Source organism: Vidua chalybeata, chromosome 1 (assembly GCF_026979565.1).
Source record: "Vidua chalybeata isolate OUT-0048 chromosome 1, bVidCha1 merged haplotype, whole genome shotgun sequence".
Taxonomy (NCBI): Eukaryota; Metazoa; Chordata; class Aves; order Passeriformes; family Viduidae; genus Vidua; species Vidua chalybeata.
In genome coordinates, this window is record NC_071530.1 from 119701007 (window position 1) to 119716253 (window position 15247).

Here is a 15247-nt window from a genome sequence, read left to right on the forward strand (position 1 = left end):
TCATCGAGCCAAAGAAGTTGCTTTCCTCATTGAGAAATCTCACTTCAAAAGAAGTTACGATGTTTTCTAAATTGCTGTTTCAGCTGGCTTTTATTTCCAAATGTCTGCATCACTCAGAAAATCTGAGTTTGTCCTGGTTTGTGGTATTTCTGATTTATTTTCCTATTTAGAGGGAATCTTTTTTTTTTACATATGCCCACTTTCTTCACACAAAACACACACACACGCAAAAAAAAAAAAAAAAAAAAGAATTTGGAGTGACCTCTGGTCTTATTGCAGTTTGAGGAAAGAAAATAAGAATGTAGAAAAATTCTGGATCTTGGCCATTACAATGAAAAACATCTGTTGAAGCCTTTGCAAGCATAAATTTATCTTACCATGGGCATGATTATTGATTAAAATCCACATTCTTTTTTCTAATAAATTTAATTCTTATAAATTTTCTATTAACTTTTTTTCCTAATAAATTATTTCACCTTCATTTTGCTTCTCCATAAAGAAAGGTAGAAACTTGTTGCATGTTAGTGCTTCTGTAAAGCAGAGGTGGCCGAAGTTTATTCTAGGCACAACCTGATGGTGGTCCAGAGTGCTGGATGATCCCACAGTGCTGGCTCCTTTCCTCTTTCTCACTGTTAAATTACATAAAATAGTTTCCTACTGTTGTATTTCCATGTAAGCAACCAAACAAAGTTCTGTGGAGGTATGCTGAAGTCCCAGATCTGAGCAGTGGTTTCTCTGACTGTGAATGTGAAGGGCAGCGTGAGGCAAATCCGTAAAATTCCTGTTTCAAGAGATCTATCAAATCTGAGGGCTGCAATGTCTCCAGACTTGCAGGGACAACAAATTATGTCCAAGGCTGTCTGGTTATGAATGAGTATTACACAGTCTTGCTGGGATATGGATCTGTTTTGGGATCTGTGTCAGAGTTAGGACATGCCCGTGCCTGAGTCATAGCAGAGCATCCAGAGAATCGGAAGAGGCCAGACCTGGATGGGTTCCAGCTCCCCTCCTGGACTGGGCAGGGAGTCCTTGGGAGACTCAGAGGTCTGCTTGCCACAGAGGTGTCTGTGCCCTCTCCCAAAGGAATTTTGGTGAAAAAACATGAAAACACTCTTTCTCACTACAGATCCCATCACACAGCTTTCTTCAATGTGGAATTTTTATATAATTACACTGATGAAACTCCTCCCTGTGATTTATTTTCTAGAACCTCTGCAGGTTTAAGAAGGCAAGTGAACTGTGGTGAATGAATGCTCTGTATATTTCTGTTCAAACTAAAAATGTATCTTCTACAGAAAATGTCCACTTCATGCCCTTGTGTGGTTTTATTTAATCTTCCAAAACCATATCTAATCTAAAGGCATAAATCACTTTCCAAGACTCAGTAAATTCAATGGGTGTGTTAGGCTGCCTCAGAAGGTTAGCTAATGAATTGGGTCATGGACTTAGCAATGCTTGAGAGAAATTGTAAATGATGCCTGTTTTTATTGGAGTGAAGTAACATTTAAGCATAGGTAATACACATGATAAACTTGCAACACTAGCAAACTGAAAAAACACATGGGACCCATGCGTGTGCCAATTCAAATATAACTTTATTAAATGCACCTGATTTTAAGCTACCTTTTAGTATTCCATTTAGCAGTTTAATGAGAACCAGTTATAACATACTTGGGTTTTTTTTTTTCTGTGTTCAGAATTCAGCAAGCTACACAGCTAACATGCATATCCATTCAGGCAGGCAGAATCAGAAAAATACAATGAAGGCCTTTACTGTAAGTAAATGCAGGACATCAGTGTGACCTTTTAAACCAACACATCCCTTACACACTCTGCAGAGAACATCTGAAGCAGAAGCTATCAGTGTTTCCTTGAGACCTTTTAGCAAAAGACTGTATCATGAATTAAAGAGCTCAAGCTGTTGACTACAAGGACTCCGGCATTAGCAGAGAATGGTACCGAGCAGTGTCCATTCTTGCACAAACATCTGCAGCCATTGAAATGGCCACTTGCTCCTGAAGGCAGGGGAGCAGTCTATTATGGACATGTTACACAGTTCTCTTTCAGCTGCTGTTTGCCTGAAGTGCCAGGTGCAAAAGATGTGCTGTAAAAGAGAAGAGGGTAATGGTCACATCGATTACGAACTGATAATTGCTCACTCACTATTTCCCTGGTGTTCAGCTGACTGGCTGTTTCAGCAATTATTTTCCTGTTCTTTATTTCTATTAATGGTGCACCCAATATTGGGGACTGTTTCCTTCTTTTGTAGCTCGAACCCGCTATTGAAATCCTGGAAGTGTAATGTATAGCATTAGCTCTAGAATGTCTGATTAATGTAATCACAAGCTTAGTTCTGGAAGGAATCCACCCTGTAGTTTACATTAGCTGTTAGATGACCTAAAATTCTCCTCTCTCCCCCATCCACGTGCAAAGTACTGGTTGCATGTTTTTACTTTTCTTTTTGTTTATTCTTACAATTTTGCTAAGTCTGGTGAAAGAGCTGACTGCCTGCCATTTTCCACATTCTCAGTAACCTTATAGTTCTGAGTTCTGTTTTCAGATGCACAGGGATGATGAGGGTCACAGAGCAACATACGTCTTTGTTAACTTAGCTGCTGCATCTGTGGCCACTGATTTATACGGGTTAGAATACAACTGTTCAGAAAGATAATCACAAAAGCCTGCAAGCATCTCTTTTTTTCCCCCTTTTTTCTTCTTTTTGCTTTTTTTTTTTAATGACAATACTTTATCTTTTTTTTTCCAGCTGAGATATTATGGGGAGTGACATCTTTTGTATGAAGTAATCAAACCATTGCTTTTTAAAGATACGAAAATTAAAGGCTTTAAATTTCTTTACTTAGTATTTATTTTCTCAAGTAAAAAATCTTGGCTTACATAAGGATTTCAAGATTAAATGCAAGTTGTCTATATTTTATTCAGACTCCAGAAATCTCAGTTCTGGATTGGGTTTTGTTTTGTAGTGTTTAAGTTACAGAGAATTAAATTTCGTGGCAGCATATACAAGATAATAAAAGAGGCTGAAAGAAACAAAACCTGCATTTCCCTTTCTCTGTGAAAAAGAAAGTGAACTATTTGAAGTGGCCAATTATGGAAGTTGAGATCAATATAGCATTAAAAATCACTTAGGATGAAATGCCAGACGATGACAGATTATCATATGAATTAGATCTTTGCTTGCAGGAACAATTATGACAGCACCTGTTAGAAGCTTACTGTTGTTATTTCAGTACAGCAGGTCTCCTCCTATCAATGAACAAAAACTTCAATAATAGGATTTTTTTTTTTTTAAATTCTGGCAGATTCTCTACCTGGTAAAGACATCAGGGAGCCATGTAACAGATAAAGTGCCCAGTGAAATCTGTGAGTTTGCAGGTGGGGAGATGTAGATGAAAGTGATCAAATTATTTTTAATAGAATTCTCTAGAATATGAGGCTTCTTGGAGTGATCCACAAAGCTGGTGATATTCATGAGCCCAGACTGGTTTTCTTGATAGCTGCAAGAAGGCTTTGAGTAGCAGCAGCTATGTACTACCATGCAAAGTTTTGAGATAAGGATTAGATTAACTCAGTGAATTATGATACCATACCAATCTCTGACAGTAACTGAAATCAAAAATTATTTCCTCACAAACAGACTAAGAAGAAATAAAAGGCAAGGGTTCTGGGGTTATTGTTTGTGCTGCTAGAAGTGGGAATGTAGAAACTCAGGAATATACAGAATGTATGCTCTGGCCTCCATTGTGCCCAAGTATGTTAATTCTTTTATTTCTAACCTGAGAACATCTAGGCTAGCAAATCTGGGCATAACTAATTGTCTAATTCTGTGTTTCAGTGTCATTTAGTCACAAACAAAATTTGCTGCATGAAATCATTTGTTATTTTTGATGAGCATTATTAAATCTACTCTGGCTGTGTCAGAATAAAGGATGAGACCATCACAAGCAAAGTAAAAGCAGATCCCTTTTCCACTATAAGCCACCTCAAATACCTGCTGGCTTTGCAGGCAGGCATCTCCCTGCCTTGCTGGGACATTGCTTGCTGTAGCTGAGACGCTGGTACTCACTCCTTCCATTTCGAATTGCTGCTTTCTGATGGCAGCTCCTCACAAGCCTGGGAGAAACCAGTCGTCATTCCACATTCTTTCCATATGGTGCTGCGCAGAAATCGCCATGTGTGCTTCACTGTGAGGAGGAGAGTGTGTACAGGAAATAAGTGTAAATCAAAATAAGTGTAAATCCTCTCGTGGTTTTTGCACCCAAGCTCAGGGCAGGGTGCACAGTCCTTACCTTGGAGCTGCCAGCGGAGCCTGCGCTGCGGAGCTGGGCTGCATGGCAATGCCATGGCCAGGCTGGCGCTTTGTGCAACTGCCCTAATTGGGAATGCCAGGTCTCATCCATCCAGCAAAGTGTGCTGAAAGCACAGTAGCCTGCCTGGGCTCAGCACTGTCCTACCCCATTCCTGGCTCAGAACTGAACTGTAACCACAGCCAGACAGTTTAGGGGACTGCTTGTGGTGAGTACTGTATGTGGCAATACGTGGGAAGAGTTTTAAGCCCCTTGTCAAAGTTTCAGTGAATGCATAGGATGTTGTTCTGTGTTCTCTCTCTTTCCTGAACTTTTAACCTCATCTCACCTCTACCCATGCTCAAAATGACAGCCACTGAAAAGGGGGGGTGGGGGAATGCTTTCCATTCCTTTCTCTGTTCAAATATGCAAATATACAAATATGCTTAAGCTGGCCATAGGTTTTGGTACTGCTTTCACTCCCCCTCAGTGACTCCATCCTCCCAGTCAAAGTGGTGTTCTCCATGAGTAAAAGGGAGATTACTTCAAGGTAAGGTACTTTATTTCAGGACAGATGCCAAAAGAAAGCAAGAAAGCACTTAGACACTGTTAATGGACAATGGTTTTACTGAGGCTCTCAACTTTGAGCTCACATATGGGGGATTATGAGCTAAGTCATCCAAACGTATATATCCGCATTTCAAAAAAAGAAAACATCTTAGGGAGTATAACACCTTCATGTTGCTGGAGAAGGCTATTCACTTTCCAGTTCACTTCTTGCTGGTGTGTGGATATTAAAAATGAAAACTTAAAAACAGTTCTTAACTTTGGCAGTAAGATCAACATCAATGCATATCTGTCAGTGCTACCCACTTAGCCTGTGGTCCCTCTGCGTAACTTGACAGAGGGTCAGAGCCATTCTGACAGCTCCACAATGGGAGAAAGATGTGGTGACAGGCAATGCTGAAGAGCTGAAGATGTCAACAGGATCTCCAAATATCCAAAGATCTTGAAAACCAGAACTCTGAACTGCAGAAAGGCAGTAAGTTTGTCTAATGTAGGAAAGGCAATCTTGCATGAAATGGGTCCTTTAGACAGAATCAGAGGATACCTGGAGATACTGGGGTAACTAAACATTTATGAATCCTATTTATGGACTGCTAGGATACCTGAAAAGGACTGAAGTCACTTTGCAACCAACTATCAAACTTTAACCCATCATATTGTTATAGAGTGTTTTAAAGTAGAAGTAATTTTACACTTGTCTAACAAATCCCATTACAAAAGATTTCCAAATTAATTTTCCTCCCTTTGGGTCTTTCTCGCAAGTATCTGTAAGTATCAATGGCCATATGTGGTGCATTTCAGCTGGAATAAAATTATTTCATTTAGCTCACTACTTTTTTTTTTTTTTTCTAAAGTACCTTGTAGTTTTCCAAGAAAATAACAAAAAGGACAATCATTCTTATTTTATAATTTGCAAGAGCATGGGCTACTCTGGTTTAGGCTTGGAATGTATTAATAGATACTAATCTGGTGTAATAGGTGTGATCTGGTGTCTGCATTTTTGCTGTCTGTATTTGTGTAGTTAAGTATAAGATCAGGATTTTAGATAACATGGACTTAGATTTTCTGCCTTAACACAGATATGATTAATCACTTAAGTTAACTGGGCACTGACTTTCCAAATGATATTCAACACTGACGCAGATCATTCAGAATTTTCAGAGTTAAAAATGGGAGGTGCTGGTAAGTTCATCTCATGCCTTGTCATGCCTTCACATGCCTTGTCATGCTTATGGCTCTGTTAAGTGGTACTGGCAGCTGAAAGAAAAGCAGCTAGAAAGGCTTGGCATGTTGAGGAAACTTAGAAGCAAAGGGTGACATAATTGCTCTCAGGTGTGCTCTTAAAAAAACTATCGTGTTTTATCTAGATACTATTAGCACTCCATGGAGCCACTGTGAAATACTAATAACTCTAGAGGGAACACTGAAAAAAAGATGTTACTGCTTCCTGAGCACTCAGACAGTATCTTCAATTTGTAGCTCCTTGTTGAAGCTGAGACCTTGTCATGGTTAAAGAATTGGAGCAGAAAGTGTATAAAATCCAGTGAGGACATGATTCCATCCTCATTGCTGCTTCTGATGGTGACAGACCTGAGGGAAGTAGAGTCAGGCACAACATTTCTTAACACTACCAAGGGGGAAGGCCCTGCTTCCCTTTCACAAATCTCCTTCCTTGCTCCCTCTCTGCCACATTCTCCCACCCCTTCAGTTTGGCAGCATTTTGGCTGAGACAGCTCAGTTTCCCAGGCTGACGAGAAAGACAGCAAAAACATGTGCATTTCTCTCCTGGTTTGGGTGAGCTAAATCTCTCAGATAATGGACTCTGCCACAAGGCAAATGTGGGAGGAAGGTGAGAGATGAAGATGGAAAGAGGCAGAGGGCCAGACTGCAAAGGAACAGAGCAAAAGAGAACATTTGGGAAGTGATGCCAGCCTAGCACTTGAAACAACAGCAGGAATGTGTGCTGGAGGCAGGGAAGGTCCACCGCATGATGCTTTGCCCAGCTTCAGTGGCCTGAAAAAAGAGCCTCTTAGGAAATCTGCCACTGTGTTTGGAACATACACTTGAATTATAACGTTTCTTTTTCCTCAAAAAAAGATGAGTAATTTGGATCTGGGACAAAGAAAAAGGAAATTTTGGCTTATCCTACAAACAGGATATGGGTGTTTATTTGAGTCAGGGATATTTCTGTTTAAGAGAACAGTATGATGTGTTGCTTCTTGCTATGCTATGGACTAAGGAAGCCATTCCTAAACTCTTTTTGAAGAGACCATATTCTCCTTTTCACCTCTGATTTAAAGATGGTCTCTGGAAGAGGCTTCAAGGTAAAACTTATGAACTGCATAGAGAAAAATGTCAGTGTCCAGCTGACCCTCCACAAGTGTGATGCAGATGTTTCAAATCACATGTATGTTCCACTAATGCATATGGATAAGTGCAAAGCCATGGGTTGAGGGATTGACATCCTTATTGCTTAGTCAACAAACCTTAAAAATACATGCTGGTATTTCAGCTGCTACTAAAAATGCTTTACTTCTGTTCTTATACCATCAGTGATACACAAAGTAATTGTGTGGTCGTTCTTGCCAGGCCCTGATTTTTAGCTATTGACAAGCCTTACATGCAGAGGTAAAATACTGTGATATCCTATGAGTTAAATTTGACAGCTTCAAGTAAATTAGCCTAAAGATCCTTCTCCACAGATCTAATAGGTGTAAAATCTGACTCTTGCTGGGTTTGCTTTCCCTACAGAGATATTCAGAGAACAATAGACTTGTACTGATCAACTCTCAGGTCCTGACATTCAGTTACTGACCACATTGCAATCTGGGGTGCGTACCTATATGAGAGCTGGAGTTGGTCTTCTCTACTGATAATGGTGAAGTACTTCTTGCAGCAATCAAGTAGACCAGGTCCTGGTGTCTCACTGCTGCAGTGAGCACTATCCCCCCTCTTAGCAGCAATTTTAAACTTATTTGGTATTCTGCAGCAGCTGTCAGCTGTAGTGCATGTGTAGCCTCTGATGGGCCTGTTTAGAGTCCTGCTCCCACTGTCCTAATAACTTTTCCTGGAGGTAGTTTGCACTGCAGTAGTATCCAAAGCAAGAGAACATCCCCAACATTTATCTGGTTGCCTTTCAGATGGCATAGTGTTGGGAAACCTGAGTGACACCTGAGTGTTTCTGTAACATCTCAGCCATAAAAATGGGTGAAGGGTTGGTGCAGACACGGCCTTGAGAAGTCATCTCTCGCTCTCTGCAACAGATATTAGACATAATTTAAAGCTTTAGGAAAGCATTAGGAATGCCCTCTACCTTTTCCCATTCCCCTGATTTTGCCTTTCTGGTTTAGCCAAAAAAACCAACTTGGAGGCAGAAGGAAAGAGGAGACTGAGCAGCTGTTACTGAGACCATGGTATTTTGCTGGTTCAGCAAAGAAAAGAACAAGATACATTTATTTAAATTTTATTGTGGTTGAACACCATTTACAGGATTGTAACATTGGGTTGCATCACCAATATATGAAAAAGAAACCACAGCTGAGATGAAGCTTTGAGGTCGGAGACAAGAGAAGCCTCTACAGCAGTGCTCCTGTGGGGTGAGAGTATTGCCATGGGAGGTGGTCCTAGCTAAAACTTCCCAGTTGTTCAACAGCCTCACCCCAGCCAGCTGCTCCCTGTCAGCAGGGGCTGGCACTGCTCTTTGCCCACTCCTCACTCCAGTCATGAACCCATAAAGCAGAAACAGTCTTATGCGTTTCAGGGTCATGAATTTTGTGCATTAAGGTAAACATAATTGCTTAATTAAGTTTTGGTACATTTTAAGAAATCTATGCATTCTAGTGGGTACTTGTACAATTTTTTGTACACAAAAAAATTCAGCAGCAAGAAAGGGTTAAACTCCAGATCTTCACAAACATCTATGGCTCCAGGCCTCCTTTGGAAATGAGTAGGGCTGCAGTGCTCTGTTCAAGCACATGTCCATCAGCCAAACTACCAGAAGTAGGGAAGTCAGCATTTGCAAAAAATCTGCCTGATTTTTCTAGGACATGGGATTCACATGTTCCTCTGGAAGTTTTCAATTATTTGGAATGTCCAACTGCTTCTTTCTGTAAGAAATGTTTTCTGACAAGAACATTGCCGACTCTTCCCTCGGCAGCTAGCAGTACTTTGCGTGGCTCCTGTTATGATATATGGAATAGCTAATGACACTCCTGTATGCAGTGATCTTTTACTGAGCAGCAAGATCCTGGGAAGAGTCACATAATTCCTCTGATCTAAGAACCTAATTCACTTTGAAATGAAATCAGAAACCCCAAATGAATGTACTGAATAACCTGTATTAATACTCTGCCTAGGATGGATGGCCACTTGGTCTAATAGTACTTCATTAACTGTATGGTAGCAAAACCAACTATAGCTGGATTACTTAAAATTTAAAGGGTCCAGTATTTCCCAGACACTTTTTTTTCCCCTGTGCATAGGTCCTCACTAATTAAGAAAGTCCAGCTTTATAGGTGGAGCAATACCAAAAAAGCACCAATAAAATTTTTAAAGCTCTCTAAAACATTTTAATACCTTATTTCATGTGGCATATATGCAGTTATGATGGTTCATAAGGTATAAAGTTTTTTATTAGCGGTCCATTGGGGAGACTGCATAACTCAATCATTCTTTTGCAACTCATTTAATGCACATCACCACAGCATTTGACTAGCATACTTAGCACAAATTGAAGTCAGTAAAATATTTGACTCAGCAGCCCATTACATACTTACACAAAGAGAGAGTTAACTAGAAACTAATTTAGGGAATTAGTGGTTGGTTACAAAACACAGTATAAACAGACCAACTTTTCTCCAGATAAGGCTACATTCTTCCCAGAAACCTGTAGGTCTTGCAGTGTTTTTCTCAAAAAATATGTGGTATAAAAACTGTAAAATAAGTGTCTTGTGCTTTAATATCTTTTTATGAAACGAATGGTAAAACTGATGTGGGAGGTATAGGATTCATTTTCTCCCTCTCCCTTCATCTCCTTTTCCCTTTCCCAATGTTTAGAAGGATTCACTTCAAATAAGATAAGCAGGATTGTAAGGTTCTCCTTGCAAAAGCCTACTTCTTTCCATGTTTGACAACATCTGACATGCCCAAGTTGTAAGAGCTTAGTCAGCCAGTCCCCAAAGTGCACAGGGATGGTGACACCACACATAGTGCAGTCACTTTTTAGGTGACCATCACTCTTGATTTCCCTACAGCAGTAGCTAGCAGAGCATCACAGATGGCACCTATCTGTGTCCAAAAGAGAATAGAGACTGGCCATCCTCTGTTATTTTGTATGTCACCAGCATCAGGAGATTAATTGTGTTTTCAACTGAGAATTTCCTTTGAATTACAAAAATCTTGGTTAAAGCCCTCCTGTTTATCATAGAACAAACACAGATGGCTATAGTATACCATTTTCTTGTCTTATGATATGGCATACTGACCTTCTATAAAGAACTTGAAGCTTGTTGTGTGCAGCAGTAGAAAAGAGGAAAAAAAGCACTCAGCAGGAGCAGATTAAAGACCCACATGCACAAGTGTTTGAGAGACAGGGATTTTAATTTAGATCTTCAGACATTTCAGAGTAAATGTTTGATTCTTCTGTTAAGGTGACAAGAGTTATTACAGTCTGTTCCTACTAATATTAGCCTGTACTGGTTGCATTTATAGAAGGTATACTTTTCACGGCGACATGTGGCCAAGAAATGAAAATTTCCTTGGTTAACATTAGAACAAACAAATGATCTCCTGGAATTGTTTTCATGGATTTCTGAGAAAAGCCTGCTGGTTACATCATTTACCTGAAATCTTCTACACCAGCTTAAAAAGTGCCATGCTGTGCAACTTGAAACAGGCATATAAGCAATAGACCAGAGAAATGTAATGACCATTTGGTCTAAAAAACAATTTTGCTTTGGCTTCGATGTTTAATTATTTATACAAAACAATATTCCAAATAAGAGATGAAACTTGGCAACAAGGAATAAAAATGTTTTATTCCTCTACATCCTTTTGAAAATCTATCTACAACTGGCTGAGGTGTATATATATATATATATATATATAAAAATTGCAGAACTGCAAAAAATTCCACTGCACTGAATGTGTTCCATCCACATACAGCTCTGGCATGTCAGCTGGGTCGATTGTGTACCTTCCCAGAATTGCAAGGGAGGTGCAGATCTCCCCTGACATTACTTGATATTTACTAGACTTGAAAAAAGATTGTGCATTAATTTAACACATTGTCTGTCACAATCCCGAAGAAGGAGGAAGAAACAACCTAACTAATACAGAAAGCTGCAGATATTGAATGAGGCAGGAAAAAACATGCAAAACAGACAAAATAAATTAATGGCATTGATAAGAGTCAAAGGACACTGAGATAGCTTATAAATAGAAAAGTGGTTTTTAAAGTGCAGTAGCTGTGAACTACACTTCACTTAGCTGTGAACAGCCCAGTGCTGACTAAGAAATAAATAGCTATTGTAGTAGATTTCTCTTCTCCATCCCTTAGTAACTGCTCTACAAACAGAATTTTGTTTCTTTATAAACAATTATAAAATTACTGAATTTAGTTATAAAATAACTGAATTTTTTAAGAGGCAAGAAATTCAGCTTCTTAATAAATGCTATGGACTTTTTCTGGGGAACATCAAGGTCTTGTCAGTTTTCCAATATTCCTTTTTTTTTTTTTAATATGTGTCTAAAACCAGATAGATGGTGCCAGAACTGTTAAAAACGCATAAAATCTCAGACAAATTACTTCAACCAGAATGATGATAATCTGGAAAACTTCAAAATTCTCTTCAGAATTGTCCCCAACTATATTCTTAAATTTGTATGTGACCCATGTCTTATTAAATGACACCTTAATTTGTGAACTTCTAAGTGCCTTTAATACTTGATCATTGAATCTAAATGTTCTTTTAAATTCTTTTAACTTCCTCCTTAAAAAACCATCAAAGTAAAAACCATATTTCAAAGAGCTAGTCCTTTATCAGCAGTTAGTAGCTCAGTTCAGCTGTGCATACACAGGCAAAATCCTCATTGAAATCAATGTCTAAGTTCAGAGACTTCTTTTTCACTGGATGCCTTTAAAGAAGTATGGAATTTCTGTCCGAGAAAAGATATGGCTCAAATTAAATTTCTAGAGCAGTTAAATTCAAGGCTACAGCCCAGGGATGGGCGGGATATACAACAGGGTAGGTCCATCAAAGACATATGGTCTGGTAAGCTCAAGAAAACCAGGGTAGATATGGAAGAAAACTGGTAGCAAAGGAAGCCTGGGTGCCATAGTGGTGATTTAAAAGCAGAGCAAAAATGGCCCTGGACTTAAGAGTTACAGAAAACTTCTCATTGTGCAGAAGCAACTGCACGTAGTACATGCTCTGCTTTGGCCTGACACCATATGGAAATTCCCACTGAAAGGGGACTGCAACTCCAGCAAGGAAAGTGTTTCCATTTGCTTAGCACAGATTGAGAAGGGACCTCATCCTACGGCCAGCTTTTGGCCCTGAAGATAGACAGGGTCTCATCTCTCTAACTAAAGGGACCAAGAAGTGCCCGGAAAGTGGCAAAATAAATTTGCATGCCATCTTTTATATTTACTAGAAAATGACACTAACACAAATACCCACGTTATTGTTAATATATAATATATAATACATATCTTTATTTTTTTGAAACTTGTGCTTATTGTATAACTTTTCTCACATTATTTATTCCATTTGGAAACATTGCTTTCATAAAGACCACATGTCACTTTAACTTCTGTAATGATCAAGTTAAAGGACTATTTGGGAAGGTAGTAAACGCTTGCAGCAAGATGGATTAATCAGTATCCTACCTGTAAATCACCTTGTGCTCTACAGTAGCGAACTCTGAGGAAACTTTTGCATGTTAGCAACAATATCAGCTATGAATTAGTACAACAGGTACTTCCAAAGCCACTTTATTAGTTTGTTATATGTTTGTCTTTCTGACTAATATCTACTTGATTGCTTGCCAAAGTTAACTGCGGATAATGAACAATAAAGAACTACCACACTTCTTCCCTCTGAGAAAACACACGAGTCCTACCCCACTTCGTGCATGGCTTCCTGAGTTCGAGCACGTGTTTTCCAGCATGGAAATGGCTGTCCTTGCCTTATTAAGTCATACTATTACCTCTGGTACTGACAAGAGCAATCAAAAAGTCACATAAACAATGAAAGACTGTGGAAGAAGCCAAAGTTTGGGAGATATATATATATAGATATAGGTATATATATATATATATATAGGCAAAGAATAGTTCCTATTAAAAGATTCCATGGTACATTCCATATTCACTGAGACAAGACCTTATTTTTTTAAGCCTGCATCTGAATGACCCAAACACACTAATCATGGATGAGTGTAATTTTTTTCCCCTCCTTCTGCTCGATCCTAAATTTAAATCATAATGCTGAACTTGTGACATCACTCTCAATCATTTCCACATGGCTTCACTTGTAGGATCAAAAAGAAGGTGAAGCTGTCTTGTGTCAGCAGAAAGCTGATTTGGGGGATGGAAGACAATTCAGTGAAATTTCTAGTAATGACAAGAAGACTTCAAAGAAACCTGCAGGTAAAGTACTATTATTTTTCAGTAAATAGTTGCTCTGCCTCAAATTTAACACATTAATAGAGGTTCAGTTTTAAAAGGGGCTCTGCTTCTAAGGAGATCATGAGTCTCCACATGCTTCACTTCATTTAGAAACTCTTCCATGAATTTAAAATCAACAGGTGTATTCAAGAAAATAAACCTCAGTGGAAACAGGGTAAGATAACAGCATCGTAGGCAGCCCAGCTTCATATTTCCATTTTCTCTGGTACGTTAGTTTTCTAAAGATGGCATTTTGGCTCTGATCGAATGGAAGGGCAAAGGTTACTGAATGTGAGGCTGTGGCTGCTGGAAAAGAGAACCAGTACAATGGGGGGGAAAAGCAGGCCACCAGCATTAAGCATGGGGAGATGTGGGAAACTGGCAAGAAGGAAGAGGATGTCATTTTCTGAGAAACCAGGAAATGAGCTCTGTGTTCAAGCATTTCTATTTATGGTATAAGAATTGTAAATATTGCAGGAGATATTTGATACTGAGACAAGGCCTTTTAGTTTTAAGCCCTTGTCTTTGCATGGGCTGCTTTTGTTCAAGGAAGGAACAATGGAAAAGGAGGGATTTGGGGAAAAAAGGGTTTCTGCTGCAGCATTTCCCAAACTATTTTTCCTGTGCCCCTCTCCCAAGTGAGTTCTACTGTTCATGACCCTTCTCTCCCCTTTCTTCCCCAACTCATTCAGCATCCAGCATTCAGGATTACAGCCACTCATCTCAGCTTGCAGCCCTGACATTATCTCATACCCCCGCTTCTTTCCCAGAGAGAGGGTGAGTCCTAGTTTGGGAACTGCTGTTTCCACTGGATTTCAGTTCCTGGCAACCTATCTGTAAAATACTTTGACCAAAAGGGAGCTGTCCCCCAGGGACTGTGATGCTAATTCTGCTGTGTAGTTCTGGTGTGATTTTAGAGTAATCTCCTGGCTGCACACCAGTGTTGTCCTGCTGGGCTTGTCCCTAAACAAGAAAACCTCTACAACGCATTTTTTAAGCATAGCACCTCACAGCCTTTGAGGTTAGCGGCACAGTTGGTTAGCAAAGTGTCTCTGTGCTCATTTCTATTCAACCTGGAGCCCAAAAATGTTCTTCCTCTTCTGCCAATAATCTTTACTAATTTAGATAACTTTCCTTTAAGTTTCATTCGTTCTATATTTTTAAGGCAAAATCAAGCATTACAGGGCAGGAGGATGGGACACACCACTGTTTCCACTGCTCATTAAAGGGTGAAAGTGTGTGACTCTTCTATGCCAGGGTCTTTCCCAGAGCTAACTCCCATTCCCTTTGTATTTATATTCACCAGAGCCACTGACTTGTTTACCTGAGTGAGTGGCTGTTCAATTCCTGGAAGCCATTTACTTATCATTTACAAGATGGAGACAACAGCAGTGCTCAGCACTATCTGTTTATCTACCCAAATATGGATTTTAAAGACTCATTACAGTCGTTTGACTTTGAAACCTCTCAGCCCTGAATACCAGCTAAATAAAACAAATAGGCGATTTGGTAGAATTTCTGCTATTTTGTTTAAAGGTTTCCAAGACATTCAATCACCTTATCTCTAAAACAGTGTATCCTTCTCCCACTATTTGTTTATTTTTTTCAATGATAAAGCATTGCATCTGAAATCCAGGAAGCAATAGTGACATACTTTGGGGAGAGTGTGGAAGCAAAGGGAAATCATTAGAAGTCGTGACCTCAGTGG